This window comes from Etheostoma spectabile, chromosome 22, assembly GCF_008692095.1.
Source record: "Etheostoma spectabile isolate EspeVRDwgs_2016 chromosome 22, UIUC_Espe_1.0, whole genome shotgun sequence".
Classification (NCBI taxonomy): domain Eukaryota; kingdom Metazoa; phylum Chordata; class Actinopteri; order Perciformes; family Percidae; genus Etheostoma; species Etheostoma spectabile.
Genome location: NC_045754.1, coordinates 22,364,826 through 22,379,599, shown reverse-complemented (window position 1 = coordinate 22,379,599; position 14,774 = coordinate 22,364,826).

Genomic DNA, 14,774 nt, shown 5'->3' with positions numbered 1-14,774 from the left:
GTGGATTCAAAAGAAATAAATAAAGTAAAAATTGGTAAAGATTTGAATTTAAAAAAAGGAAAAAGATCATGAGAAAAACTGACCATCAATTGTATGTATGTAGGATAGCAAAATCTAAACATGTCCATACAGAAACTTGCAGACAAAACAGCAAAAACACTATCACCCTCTCCAGAGGACAACAGACACGTTGGGTACACAGACGGTTCATGTATTTGTTGGCACATACAGAACCTCAAGGCAGATGACCACATTTGCATCATGCAGCCACGGCTATAAAACTAAAAAATATCTCAGACCAAGTGAAACCATAATTAAATTCAATTTTATTTATAGTAAGTATTCATAACTATTATACAACTATATCTCAAGACACTTTACAGATAGAGTAGGTCTAGACCCCACATCTAGACCACACTATAATTTACAAGGACCCAACGTTTCTAGTAATTCCCCCAAGAGCAAGCATTTAGTGTGACAGTGGTGAGGAAAAACTCCCTTTTAGGAAGAAACCTCAAACAGACCCAGGTTCTTGGTAGGCGGTGTCTGATGCCTGTTGGGGGTGTGATGGAAAGTGGCAATAACAGTCACAATAAAAGATAATGGAACAATGTAGTAGTAGTAGTTCATGGCATAGCAGGGCACTGCAGGGTGTTACAGGGCACAGAAGAGCCCAACAGGATGTAGCAGGACGTAGCAGGGCACCGCAGAGCGTAGCAGGATGTAACAGGGCATTGCAGGACGTGTAGCAGGACCACGGCGACAACTGCAACCATGATTTGGTGCCTCCCTAATCCAAGGAAACATGTTGACCAAAAAAAAACATAACAACTCCGGTGCAATAACTCCCCAGAGCTTGATTAGAAACAAGCATTTCTGGGACATGGATGCACACAAATGGAAAGATAGAGGAGAGAGAAGCTCCCTGTGTCAAAGGAGGTCCCCTGGCAGTCTAAAACTATAACAGCATGATTAAGAGAGACAGGTTAAAGAGAGGAGCCTGGTCGGGCTAGAACTCTCCCCTGCCAGGTCGGGCTGTACAGCCCTACTTCCCTCTACTTTTATTATATTATTGATTATATGGCACTGTGAGAATCAAATTTTTGTGTTTTCTCCAGTGCATTCAACACCATCCAGCCACTGCTACTAGGTGAGAAGCTGCAGAGGATGGGTGTCGATGCGTCCATAGTCTCCTGGATCACTGACTAAATGACAGACCACAGTTTGTCCGTCTGGACCGTGTTCTGTCTGATGTGGTGGTGAGTGGTATGGGGCCTCCACAGGGTACTGTGCTGTCTCTTTTTCGGTTTACCTTATACACCACAGCCTTCTAGTACAACTCCCAGTCATGTCACCTACAGAAGTTTTCTGATGACGCTGCTGTTGTGTGGTGTATAAGGGCTGGACCGGAGGGAGAGTACAGAGCGCTGGTGGATGAATTTGTGAAGTGGTCTGGTAAGAACCCCCTGCTGCTGAAGGTGGATAAGACAAGAGAGATGATGATTGACTTCAGGAGGAAGGAAACGGCTCCGCAGCCCCTTTGCGTCCTGGGAAAAGATGTGGGCATGGTGGAGGAGTACAGATACCTGGGTGTCAACATCGACAACAGGCTAAACTGGAAGATAGATAGATAGATAGATAGATATTTATTGATCCCAAAAAAATGGGAAATTACAGTGTTACAGCAGAAACCAAAATATACATCATACAATATACATGAATAATTATAATTATAATAACAAAATATAGAATAAAATATAAGAATGAAAGAACAAATATTTAAGTATATACAAGATGGGAAAAACAAAACAAAATGTGCGCTTTTGTAATATGACCCAGTCGTGCCGGTTCCCCTTATTGTAGTATTGTGTGTCTCAGAGTTCATCTACCCCCGGGATGACGTGTTGAAGAGTTTTTTTGTCTGAGGTAGGAATGATTTCCTGTAGCGGTCCGTGGGCATTTAAACTGTCGGAGCCTCTTGAGAAGCTGCTCCTCTGTTGGACCAGTGTGGGGTGGAGAGGGTGGGCAGGGTTATCCATGATAAAATAACATTTGTTCACGACCTCCCTCCACCACAGCTTCAAATGTGTCCTGTTTCGGGCCGATCACGGAGCCAGCCTTCCTGATCAGTTTGTTCCGTCTGTTTGTATCGCTGGCTCCGATGCTCCCTGCCCCAGCAGATGACGGAGAAAACAGAGCCTGGCCACAACAGCTGGTAGAAGGTCTCCAACATCCTTTCTGCACACTTGAAGGATCTCAGCTTCCTCAGGAAATAAGTCTGCTCATCCCCTTCTTGTAAACAGCGGGTGGCTTTTGACCTTTCCCAGTTCAGCCTGCTGTCGATTTGACACCGGGTATCTGTAATCCTCCACATGTCCAACGCACTTCCCAGAATGCATAGGGGCTGCGGAGCCGTTCCCTTCCTCCTGAAGCGATCACCACCTCTCTGGTCTTATCCCGTTCAGCAGCAGGTGGTTCTTACCAGACCACTCCAAAAAGTCACCCACCAGTGCCCTGTACTCCCCCTCCTGTCCATCCCTTATACACCCAACAACGCAGAGTCATCAGAAAACTTCTGTAGGTGAACATGACTCTGAGTTGTACTGGAATCTGAGGTTATAAGGTGAACAGAAAAGGAGACAGCACAGTCCCCTGTGGGGGCCCCCGTCCCACTCACCACCACATCAGACAGAAAACGGTCCAGCGGACGAACTGTGGTCTTTCTGTCAGGTAGTCAGTGATCCAGGAGACTATGGCGCACCGACACCATCACCCGCAGCTTTTCACCAAGTAGCGAGGGCTGGAGGGTGTTGATGCACTGGGAAAATCAAAAAATGTGATTCTTACAGTGCCGCCACCCCCATCCGTGCAAATGAGCACGCTGCGAAGATAGTGACAGCGTCTCCACTCCCATCGAGGCTGGTAGGCAACTGTGAGGGTCCGAAAGAACTCACCTGCGGCCTCAGGTAGGCCAAGACCACCTCTCCAGCACCTTCATCACATGAGATGTGAGAGCCCTGGGCGGTAGTCCTTAAGGGCCAGATGGAGTCGACTTTTGGGGACCGGGACAAGGCAGGACGTCTTCCACAACAGCGGCACCCCTGCAGGCTCAGGCTCAGGTTGAAGAGGTACTGGAGACACCAGACGCTGACTGGCGGCAGGTCTTCAGGACCCTGGGCTGATGCGTCCGGGCCAGCAGCCTTCGCTGTGTAGCCTCTCCAGCTGTCTCTTCACCTGGCCAGGTGTGAATGTAAAGCAGGGGGGGAGCTTGAAGTGCAGTGGGGGAGGGGAAATGTGCTGTAGTGGTGGTGGGGGGAGAGGGCTGACTGCAAAGGGGGGCTGAGGGAGTGAGGAGGGGGTGTTGGAACAAAATAGGGGGAGGAGGCCCAAAGAGGGGTGTAGGGGGTTGGTGGAGCGGTAGAAGGACAGGGAGATGGCCTGTGAGCTAACCTATTGAAGTAGAAGTTTAGCTCGTTTGCTCTCTCCTGGCTCCTGCGTTTGTCCTCTTCTCCCCCCCACACCCGTGTCTCTCTTTCATTCCTGTCCCCACCTCCCTCATGTTGTTCTGCTGGAGACTGGCCTCCCGCTTCCTCCTGTAAGTGTTTTACACTCCCTCATTTTACCCCGCAGTCGGGGCTGTACTTCCCTAAGCTCTTGTCGTCCCATGACCTGAAAGCTGTCTTCTTCTCCTTCAGAAAGGACTTTCAGGTCACTGGTGATCCCCGGCTTATGGTTGGAAAACAGCGTACAGTCCGGGAGGGCATGGTGGTGTTCTCACAGAACTTAATGTATTCTGTGATACAGTCAGCCATGTTGTCGATGTCCTCCCCATATGGCTCACAGAGCACGCTCCAGTCTGTAGACTCCAAGCAGTCCTGCAGTGCCTCCTCAGCCTCCTGAGTCCACCTCCTTACAGTCCTTTTGTGGACAGGCTGCCGCAGGACACAAGGAACATACATGGGAGACAGCAAGACAAGATTGTGATCTGATTTGCCAAGGGGGGGAGGGCAGTGGCACTGTATGCATCCTTAGCATTTGCATACAGGAGGTCCAAAGTTTTATTTTCTCTTGTGGGGCAGTTAATATATTGTTTAAAGTCCGGGAGGGATTTATCCAGAGAAGCATGATTAAAATCCCCAGAGATAGTAATGAAGGCGTTGGGCTGCTGCGTCTGGAGTCGTGAGACCGTGGTGTTAATGACGTCAGCAGCTGCCTCCGCATCAGCAGACGGTGGGATGTAGACCGCGATCATTATGGCGGACGTAAACTCCCTGGTAAATAGTACGGACGGAACCCCACAGCCAGCAGTTCAATGTCCGGGCTACAGAAACGTTCCTTCACATTCACATGTCCCGGGTTGCACCACCTTTCACTCACACAGTGCAACCCCCCCTCCATTCTTCTTACGCTTTCTGTAACGTTTCTGTCCGCCCGAACGGTCAAAAAGCCGGGTACCGCCACACCATAGTCCGGGATGTGCGAGTGCAGCCATGTTTCAGTAAAACACAGTAAACTGCAATCACGGAACTCCCTCTGGGTTCTGATGAGCGCTGCTAGTTCGTCCGTCTTATTCCCAGAGACCGTACGTTCCCCATAATGATCGCTGGGACGGCAGGCCTGTGCTTTCTCTTTTCTCTTACGTTTTATTCCTCCTCTGCAACCCCGACGTCTCCTTCGTAGTTCCTTCGGGACTTCATGTTTGGCCCCGGCAGCAGCACAGGTCCACACAGCGCAATCAGCTGATCGCGTGTGTAAACAACGGCCCCGCTGCCTTGAGCGTAGCATGAAGTCACAAAACACGTCCAAAGTAAGAATAAAACTAAAATAAAAGTTCCGAAATGTACAGGCCCCATCCTTTTCACAGCTATACAACACTTAAAAACAAAAGAATAAATAAAATAAAGTGACTAAAAACACACAAAACACGAATGCAATCAGGAGCTGCTGCAACAGGCTGCCGCACGACACAGCGCCATTAGCCATTCGATCAACAGCACTGCTGTTTACAAGAAGGGGATGAGCAGACGCTATTTCCTGAGGAAGCTGAGATCTTTCAGCATGTGCAGCAGAATGTTGGAGATGTTCTACCAGTCATGTACCAGTTGTGGCAATCGCTCCGTTCTCCGCCGTCTGCTGGGGCAGCAGCATCGGAGTCAGCGACACAAACAGACTGAACATACTGATAAGGAAGGCTGGCTCCGTGATCGGCGGCAAACAGGACACATTTGAAACTGTGGTGGAGAGGAGTTCACTGAACAAAGTGTTATCTATCTTGGATAACCCCGATCACCCTCTCCACCCCACACTGGTCCAACAGAGGAGCAGCTTCTCTAAGAGGCTCCGACAGCTTTGTTGTTGCACGAACCGCTACAAAAAATCATTCCTACCACAGGCAATAAAACCTTTTGACACTTCATCACTGGGTGCTAGATAAGACTCTGATATGTCTTTTCCACCAAGGCTAACCAGGTGCTGGTTCTGGGCTGGTCCTAGTGCCAGTTTGGTGTTGGTTCTACTCGCCAATCATCTAAGAACCAGCTTGATTTTCCACAGCCTGAGAGCCAGCCGACAGTTGGTTTCCTCCACACACCACGGTTGTTTTGGTTTCTCATCCATGTCCAAAGCTAACATTAACAGCTCTCTATGGTTAACAGCTGACCGTTTTTGTTTTTTAAATGCCGGTAAGTTGGTGCAAAGCAAAGAACCGGTTCGATATTTGGCACTGACTCCGAACCAGCACCAGAACTGCCTTGGTAGAAAAGACATATCTGACACCAAAATACTGGACTTAGTGGTGTCAGATATGTCTACATACTAATCATACTATTAAAGCAGTTGCACATTTTTGTACTCCCAACTGGTATATATTCAAATATTTGTTCTTGTATTTTATCCCTTTATTATTTCATGTATATTGTATGTACTGCATGTATATGGTATCCTAGTATTTAATATATATTTATATTCGGTGCTGTGTAACTGATTTTGCTGCTGTAACATTAAAATTAACCATTTTAATTTCAATGAATATCTATCTATCTATCTATCTATCTATCTATCTATCTATCTATCTATCTATCTATCTATCTATCTATCTATCTATCTACATGGTAAATGAATCTGACGACTATGACAAGAAGCAGGTGGGCCAGGCTAGGGGGAAAAACTCCTCATCCCTAACTATAAGCTCTCTCAAAGAGGAGAGTTTGAATTTACTCTTAAATGCGGTGACGGTCTCTGCCCCCCCCGAACCCAGACCGGAAGCTGGTTCCACAGTAGAGGAGCCTGATAGCTGAAGGCTCTGGCTCCCGTTCTACTTTTAGAGACTAGGAACCATAAGTAACTCTGAATTCTGGGAGCATAGTGCTCTAGTGGGATAACAAAGTACTATGAGCTCTTCAAGATATGATGGTGCTAGACCATTTAGAGCTTTGTAGGTCAGGAGAAGGATTTTAAATTCAATCCTGGATTTTATAGGAAGCCAATGCAGAGAAGCTAACACAGGAGAAATGTGATCTCTTTTCTTATTTTTTGTCAGAACACGCACTGCAGCATTCTAGATCAGCTGTAGTCTTAAGGGACTTATTAGAGCATCTTGATAAGGAATTACAGTAGTCCAGCCAGGAAGTGACAAATGCATGGACTAGTTTTTCAGCATTGTTTTGAGACAGGATGTTGTTGCGAAGATTAAAAAAGGCTGTTCTTGAGGTTTGTTTTAAGTGGGCGTTAAAGGATATATCCTGATGAAAAATACAAGTCCTTTGTCTGAAGCAGTTAGAAGGTCGTTAGTAATTTTCACCAGTGCCGTCTCTGTGCTATGATGCATTCTAAATCCAAACTTAAAGTCCTCAAATAGACTATTGCTATGTAGAAAGACACATAACTGATTAGCAACTAGAAAGGGAAGATTAGATATAGTTTCATAGTTGGGTAAGACCTCAGGATTGAGGGTGGATTTTTTCAGAAGAGGTTTTATTACAGCTATTTTAAATGAGTGGTACATAACCTGTTAATAAAGACATATTGATCATATCTAGTCAATCATCAAGTGTTAACCACGGGTAACACTTCTTTAAGTAGCTTCCTTGGAATCGCGTCTAAGAGACAGGTAGATGGCTTAGCTGAAGACACCATTAATTGTGGACAATTGTGAAATCATATTACCTCAAATATTTAAAGACTTTAAAATATTGACACAAAATGTAGGATAGAAAGTTATGTTGTTCATAGTCACCCCCCTCAGGCCCATTCCCCTCTGTGCTGTGATGGCTCTATGTCTAGGGGGAGCTTAGAGCTGTCTCTCAGGTATCCCTCAGCTAAGACTTTAATCTCAGCCAGAAACTAAAGCCACACACAGCACTAATGGGCCATAATGGCTGACAAAAACACACAGAATAACCTGCAGGGGCTCTCTGGCTTTTCAGAATCTGTGAATTCCACTGTTTTAGCCTTGCTCGCCCTGGACTCATTCACCCTCTGTCTCTTTTTATCTCTCTCTGTCTTCCTTCCTCCCTTTTTTCCCCTTTTTCTTCAGCTCAGTAATATTCCCTGTCTCTCTCACTCCTCTGATCTTATTTTCCCTCTGTCTCTGCTGGCGTTGGGCAGGTCTGTCAGCAGTAGTTGATTCCATGGTTGGCTGCATACTTGTGTCTGACTAAAGCTTTGTTGTGGGACCTGCTGACCCCCCAATTAACAGATTCTTATAGTGTGTGTGTGTGTGTGTGTGTGTGTTTGTGTGTGTGTGTGTGTGTGTGTGTGTGGTGTGTGGTGTGTGTTGTGTGTGTGTGTGTGTGTGTGTGTGTGTGTGTGTGTGTGTGTTAGTATAGCTGTACACATAATAATGTAAATGTGTCTGTCTTTAGTTTATCGGAGGGTGTACTGTATGTACCTAAAAAGTTAGCACCTATTTATGTGTGTGTGTGTGTGTGTTGTGTGTGGTGTGTGTGTGTGTGTGTGTGTGTGTGTGTGGTGTGTGTGTGTGTGTGCGCGCCCACACTGAAACTGACACAGTGACAAACCCTGACCAGACAACCATGGGCCTTTTGACAAAAACTGGCTTTCTCTTGACTTAAGAGCTTTTCTCCTTAAGTAACCTGAACAATTTATTACCCACAGCAGCCATTTAGCGGCATAATGCAGGTGTGGCTAGGACTGCACAAGTAGCAAGAGAGGTGGAGAAGGCTTTGCAAGGTTTGCTTGCTTGTTGCTGACGTTAGAACATCTTGACCTTTGAAAAATGCCATGCTCAAGTCACAGTCACCCGGAAAAAGGTTTGTTTTCATGGTAAACAGGAGTTGTGTATGCGTGTGTTTCGGTGATCTCTAATCTCACTTCTGTGATGCAGGCCAAACAAGGTTAAAAACCCTTGGTACAACCACAGTCTCAAAAATTTGTCAGTCTACCGCATAGACAAAATAAATATCTAGAAAAACGCTTTACATACAGAATGTGAGATTATGAGAACCCAACAGTGTTTGTGCTCTGTCGGAAAGCTACAATAAAACAGGCAGCAGAGTTTGTTCTGTTAAAATGTTAAGTGATGATATATAGATGCTGAAATTTATTATTGAATTTAATGGGCAAGCCCCCTAACACTCATGATGACTATTAATTAAGGATCCATCAGTGATGCAGCACGTGAGATAACAGAAAACTCTTCTTTCTTGTTGCCATATCATTTTTAACTGCTGTTGCTCTCTCTCTTTCCCCTTCTCTAAAAAAGAAAACAATATCTGAATGACAAAATGCCATCTTTTAAACAAATGAAGCCAGCAATGTAGCATGTCTGTTTCCTGCTGTACAGTGGGCAATATTCAAATGTTAGGTTTTTAAATTAAAATGCAAATTCTACCCATTTAAAAATGTAAACTAAATTTGACATTTTATTTTGAGACTTAACCTGCTCTACAATGGACTACATTCCAATGAAAGAGGTGAAGAGCTCCCCCAGTCGTTTTATTTATATTTACATGTGACCACACTCTTTAGGTCTCAACCAAGCTGCAAATTCCGCACCTGAAAACTGGCTCCAAAAATAAGTCAGTTTCTACAGAAGTCTTGATTTAAGTCTTCTTCAGTACAGCATGATGTTCATTTTGTAAATTATGTTCCCATTTACTTTAAAGTGGAACACTTAGCCAGCCTTCTTCAGCCTTCCATAACTTCCAAGATTTTTAAGGCCAATACAATACGAGTATGTTTTTTTAAAAATCGGATATGCCGATAATATATATATATATATATATATATATATATATATATATATATATATATATATATATATACACTGTATATATATATATATATATATATTTTTTTTTTTTTTTATCCAGAAACACAAAATGTAAGAAAACATAAACGGATTTCCCTAATATTAGTTATTTGTAGTTATTTATGAGTTCTCACTAAAATAACATGATAATAATTTGAACAGACACAAACAGAACAGAAGAACATCGAAATATATTAAAGGTCTGTTAAATAAAATGTATAAAAATACAAACTTGAGTCCTTTGAACAAAAACACATTAACAAAAAAAAAACTGTTTTGCAAACAGGGACGTTGTAGAGCGTCCTCTGGTGGACGAACTATGCAACGCCAACGCTCATAACATGGTTGACCGTCCGTTTTCATTTTTCAATTATTAACTTATCCAAATCATTTATTTGTCATTATAAATGCTTCTGATGAATAAAAATAATTTAAAAAAAAGCTTTTTTTTTTTAATCGGCCATTAGAAATGCCAATACAGATAGATCGGGAAATGCCAAACGTTGGCCTATAATATCTGATATATCAGTTAGGCTCTAGACTGGAATGTTTGTTTTGTTAAGCTACTGTGGTATTAACATTGTCGCATGTAGCTACATGCTAACGGCAGTAAACAATGTCATCTTGGCTGACAATGTTGTTAAATTCTTCACAATTTTGGGTCGCATTACTGCTGACATGTTCGATTGGGTAGTACTAGGTTCAGAAGCCTTTATCTGCGATTATTGACAGTAGAAAGTGCTGCTTTAAGACAATACAATCTAACATTTGCATACTGCTAACTAAACTTAGCACAAAAAGTGTTGTGAATTGTGAGACCCAGAACACAGAGATACAACGGCAGGATAATGAAAAGGGTTTTAATGATAATAGTAGTGAATCCAAGAGAGCAGATGACCGGTCGGTGGGATAGTGGAAGGCAGCTGGAGGGTTCTGTGTGGAGAGGCAGAGAAGACACGGTGACACACAATAGAGAAACTTGAGAGCATAAACTGAGTACAAAAACTGAGAGCCAAGTTACCACGAAAGAGTAGTACAATCTGGCGCCGACGAGTGGTTAGCCCGGGCTTATGAATGGCAGGAGTTGATGAGATGATGGGTGACAGCTGAGCGGGATGATGAACAGGTGATAGTAACCACGCCCCCTAGGCAGGAACGCCCTCACAGCCAGCCAGAGAGACACAGCAACACAGATGAGAAGTAGGCCAAAGGTTGGGGAGGACAGCAACCACAACAGTACCCCCCCCTCAACGGCCGCCCCCACGCGCCCCACCGGGCCATACGGATGGTCCCGATGAAAGTCAGTGACCAGTTGTGGGTCCAGGATAAACCTACGGGGGATCCAAGACCGCTCTTCCGGCCCATAGCCCTCCCAGTCCACCAGATACTGCAGCCCCCTGCCACGCCGTCGGGAGTCCAGGAGCCGACCGACAGTGTAGGCCGGTGGGTCGTCAACCAGGCGTACCGGCGGAGGCGGATCCCCGGAGGGCAGAGGGGACTGGTGGACACCGGCTTCAGTTGCGAAACGTGAAATGTGGGGTGGACCCGCATGGTGGCCGCAGCTTCAGCCGGACAGCCACAGGTTTCACCACCGCCTCAATCTCAAAGGTCCCAGGAACCGGGGGGAGAGTTTCCGCGTCTCGGCGTGCAAAGGAATGTTCCTGGAAGACAGCCATACCTGTTGGCCAGGCTGGAACGGGGGAGCTGGGACCCTATTCCTGTCCGCCCCTCTCTTATTCCGGTCAGCGGTCCGAAGAAGGGACTCCCGAGCCTCCGTCCACACCCGGTGGCAGCGGCGAATGTTGGCCTGGACAGAGGGCACAGACAGGTCCTTCTCCTGTGCCGGAAACAGGGGGGGTTGGTAACCCTGGGCCACCTCGAAGGGGGAGAGCCCCGTGGCGGTGGTAACCAAGGCGTTGTGCGCATACTCTATCCAGGGCAAGTGGTCAGCCCAGGTGGCGGGATTCCCGGCCGCCACACAGCGGAGGGACGCCTCCAGATCCTGGTTGGCCCTCTCCGTCTGGCCGTTCGACTGCAGATGGTAACCTGGGGACAGACTGACAGAAGCACCCAGCGCAGTACAAAACTCCTTCCACACACGTGATATGAAACTGTGGACCTCTATCGGAAACAATGTCCACAGGTATTCCATGGAGACGGAAACATGTTGGACTAGGAGGTCAGCCGTCTCCCCGGCCGTGGGTAATTTAGGTAACGCTATATAGTGGACAGATTAGAGAACCTATCCACCACAGTCAATATAGTGTCATTACCTTTGGACATGGGCAAGCCGTGACGAAGTCCAGCGCCACGTGGGACCAAGGGCGGCTGGGGACAGGCAGCGGCAGTAGCCAGACCAGTGTGTTTGTCGACGTGAGGCCTTACCCCGCGCACAACGGAGCAGGCCGCCACGTAGCACGAACATCGGCTTTCCATCGCTGGCCACCAGAAGTGCCGTTTCACCAGCGTTGACGTCCGGTGCCTCCCAGGATGACAGGAGAAGCGGGCGGTATGGACCCACTGAAGCACTTGGACCGCACAGGTGCAGGCACGTAGAGCCGGTCAGCTGGACCATCACCAGGTCCAGGATCCAGGGCTGGGCAGCTGTAACTTGCGCCTCGATCTCCTAGCGCACAGCAGCGACGACACAGGAGAGTGGTAGCACCGTCTCGGGCTCGGCACAATCCTCCGGGTTGTCGAATTGCCGAGACAGTGCATCCGGCTTCACATTCCGCGACCCCCGGACGGTAGGTGAGAGTAAGTTGAACCTACCGAAAAACAGCGCCCACCTGGCCTGCCGGGATGACAGCCTCTTGGTAGACTGGATGTAAGCCAGGTTCTTGTGATCTGTCCAGACCACAAACGGCTGCTCAGCCCCTCCAAACAATGGCGCCACTCCTCCAGCGCCACTTTGACCGCAGCAGCTCCCGTTGCCAACATCATAGTTCCTTTCGGCCGGAGACAATTTCTTGGAGAGGAACGCACAAGGTGGAGCTCCTGGTCGGAGGGAGAGCGTTGAGACAGGACAGCACCCACCCCCGACGCAGAAGCATCCACCTCCACCACGAATTGGAGCGAGTGATCGGGGTGCTTCAGCACAGGAGGGGAGGCGAACAGAGACTTCCGTCGCTCCATAGCCTGACCAGCGACCGGAGACCAGAGAAACGGACCTTAGGGACGTGAGCCTAGTAAGGGGAGCCACCACCTGACTAAAATTGGCAATGAACCGGCGATAAAAATTGGCGAAGCCCAGAAACCGTTGCAACTGTTTACGGTGGTGGGTGTGGGCCAATCAGTAACCGCCCTTGCTTAGCTGGGTCTGCCGAAACCTGACCGCTCTCAACAATAAACCCCAGAAACGGGACGGACTGGCGGTGGAATTCGCATTTTTTCGGCTTTGACGAAGAGTCTGTTTTCTAACAGCCGTTGGAGGACCTGGCGGACATGGGACACATGGTCGGTTAAAGAGGACGAAAACACCAATATATCGTCGAGGTAAACCACTACAAACCGGTTGAGGAAGTCCCTCAACACGTCGTTAACCATAGTTTTGGAAAACCGCCGGGCATTGGTTAGGCCGAATGGCATGACGAGATACTCGAAGTGACCTAACGGAGTATTGAAGGCCGTCTTCCACTCGTCCCCTGTCGAATGCGGACGAGATGGTAAGCGTTGCGGAGATCCAATTTGGAGAACACCGTCGCACCATGTAAGGGCTCGAACGTAGAGTTCATAAGCGCAGGGGGTACGGTTTTTCACCGTAATGTTATTCAGTCCGCGGAAATCGATACAAGGGCGCAGTGATTTATCCTTCTTAGCCACAAAGAAAAACCCCGCCCCCAAAGGAGACGATGAAGGACGAATAATACCAGCAGCGAGGGAGTCAGCGATTGTAACGTTCCATGGTTTCCCTCTCAGGCCGGGACAGGTTATAAAGCCGACTCTTAGGGTCGGGGAGTCGGGTTGAATGTCAATGGCGCAATCGTAAGGTCTATGTGAGGCAGGGACATAGCCTTTTCCTTACTAAACACCTCTGCTAGATCGAGATATTCGGCAGGCACAGAGGTTAAGTCGGAAGGTAAGGCCACAGACGCCGGGACGCTCTCGGTGGGTGGAACAGCCGAGCCCAGGCACTCGGCGTGACAGTGATCACTCCAGCTATGGATAACATAACGCTGCCAGTCAATTTGGGGATTATGCAGTTTCAACCAGGGGAAGCCGAGTATAAGTGGGGTAATAGATGCGGACATGATTTTGAATTGGATGATCTCACGGTGATTTCCAGACAATATCAACGTAATAGGTACGGTTTGCTGAGTCACTCTGGCTAGTGTATGGCCGTTAACAGCCGTAACCCGAATGGGACTGGTTATAGGCTCTACGGGAATGCCAGCCCGAGCAGCAAGACCACCGTCGATAAAATTGTCTTCTGCACCGGAATCAATCAGCGCGGAGAGGGGAAAGGAAAGCGTCTGGTATTGTAATGTGGCCAGGAACCAGTACTGGGGCACAGTGGCAAAACGTTAGTTGTAGGACCCGCTAACACGCCCACGTTAGTTAGCGAGTCACGTCTTTTGGCCGATTCGGACAGTCAGCGACACGGTGAGAGGGATCGCTGCAGTACAGACACTCACCGGCCCGCATGCGGCGTTGTCGTTCAGTGGGGGAAAGGCGAGCCCGACCCAGCTGCATTGCCTCGTCTTCCTCCCAGGTGGCACGCACTGGGGCGTTTGAGAGCGACAGTGGGGAGCCAGATGGCCGAGACCCCGACCCTAGCAGTCTGGTCAGGAGGGAGAGATCGGCGGCCCCTCGTATGTTTCCTCTCCCGCATCCTGCTGTCTATACGGATAGCAAGAGACACAAGGTCGTTAAGGGTGGCTGGCTCGTCCCGAACAGACAGTTCATCCTTAACAACATCACTCAAACCGTGAAGAATGCACCCCGTAACGCCTCCTCATCCCACTTAGAGTCCGCAGCCAACGTCCAGAAGTCAACCGAGTAATCCGCCCACTCCTCCAGTCCCTGACGGAGAGCACAGCAGCCGCCCTCGAGGCACCCCCCACATGGTCCGGATGGTCGAAGACAGTCCTTAAATCCGAAGAGAAGAGTCAAAGTTATACCTGAAGCGGCCGATTAGCACAAACCGCTTCGGCCCACGCCAGAGCCCCGTCCCCTGAGCAGTCCCAAGGCGTAATGAACCTAGCAGACTCAGTAGAAAACGACCATGGCCGTTGTCGGAAAATAAGTCCCGCACTGGAGCAGAAATCCGCGACATTTATCCAGGTCACCAGAGAAAGGTTCCGGCGAGGTGATGGGAGGCTCACGGAGGGGTGCGGCGGCCGCCATGCCTATGGGAACAGACGGGGAGACAGAAGGAGCAGAAACACAGACAGCTTAGCGACTTCAGCTGTAAGTGGGTAACCGTGTGTATCAGCTGTTGATTGTTCTCCAGGAGTGTGTTGAGCAGCTGGTCGTGTTGTCCCAATAACACACCTGCGACTGG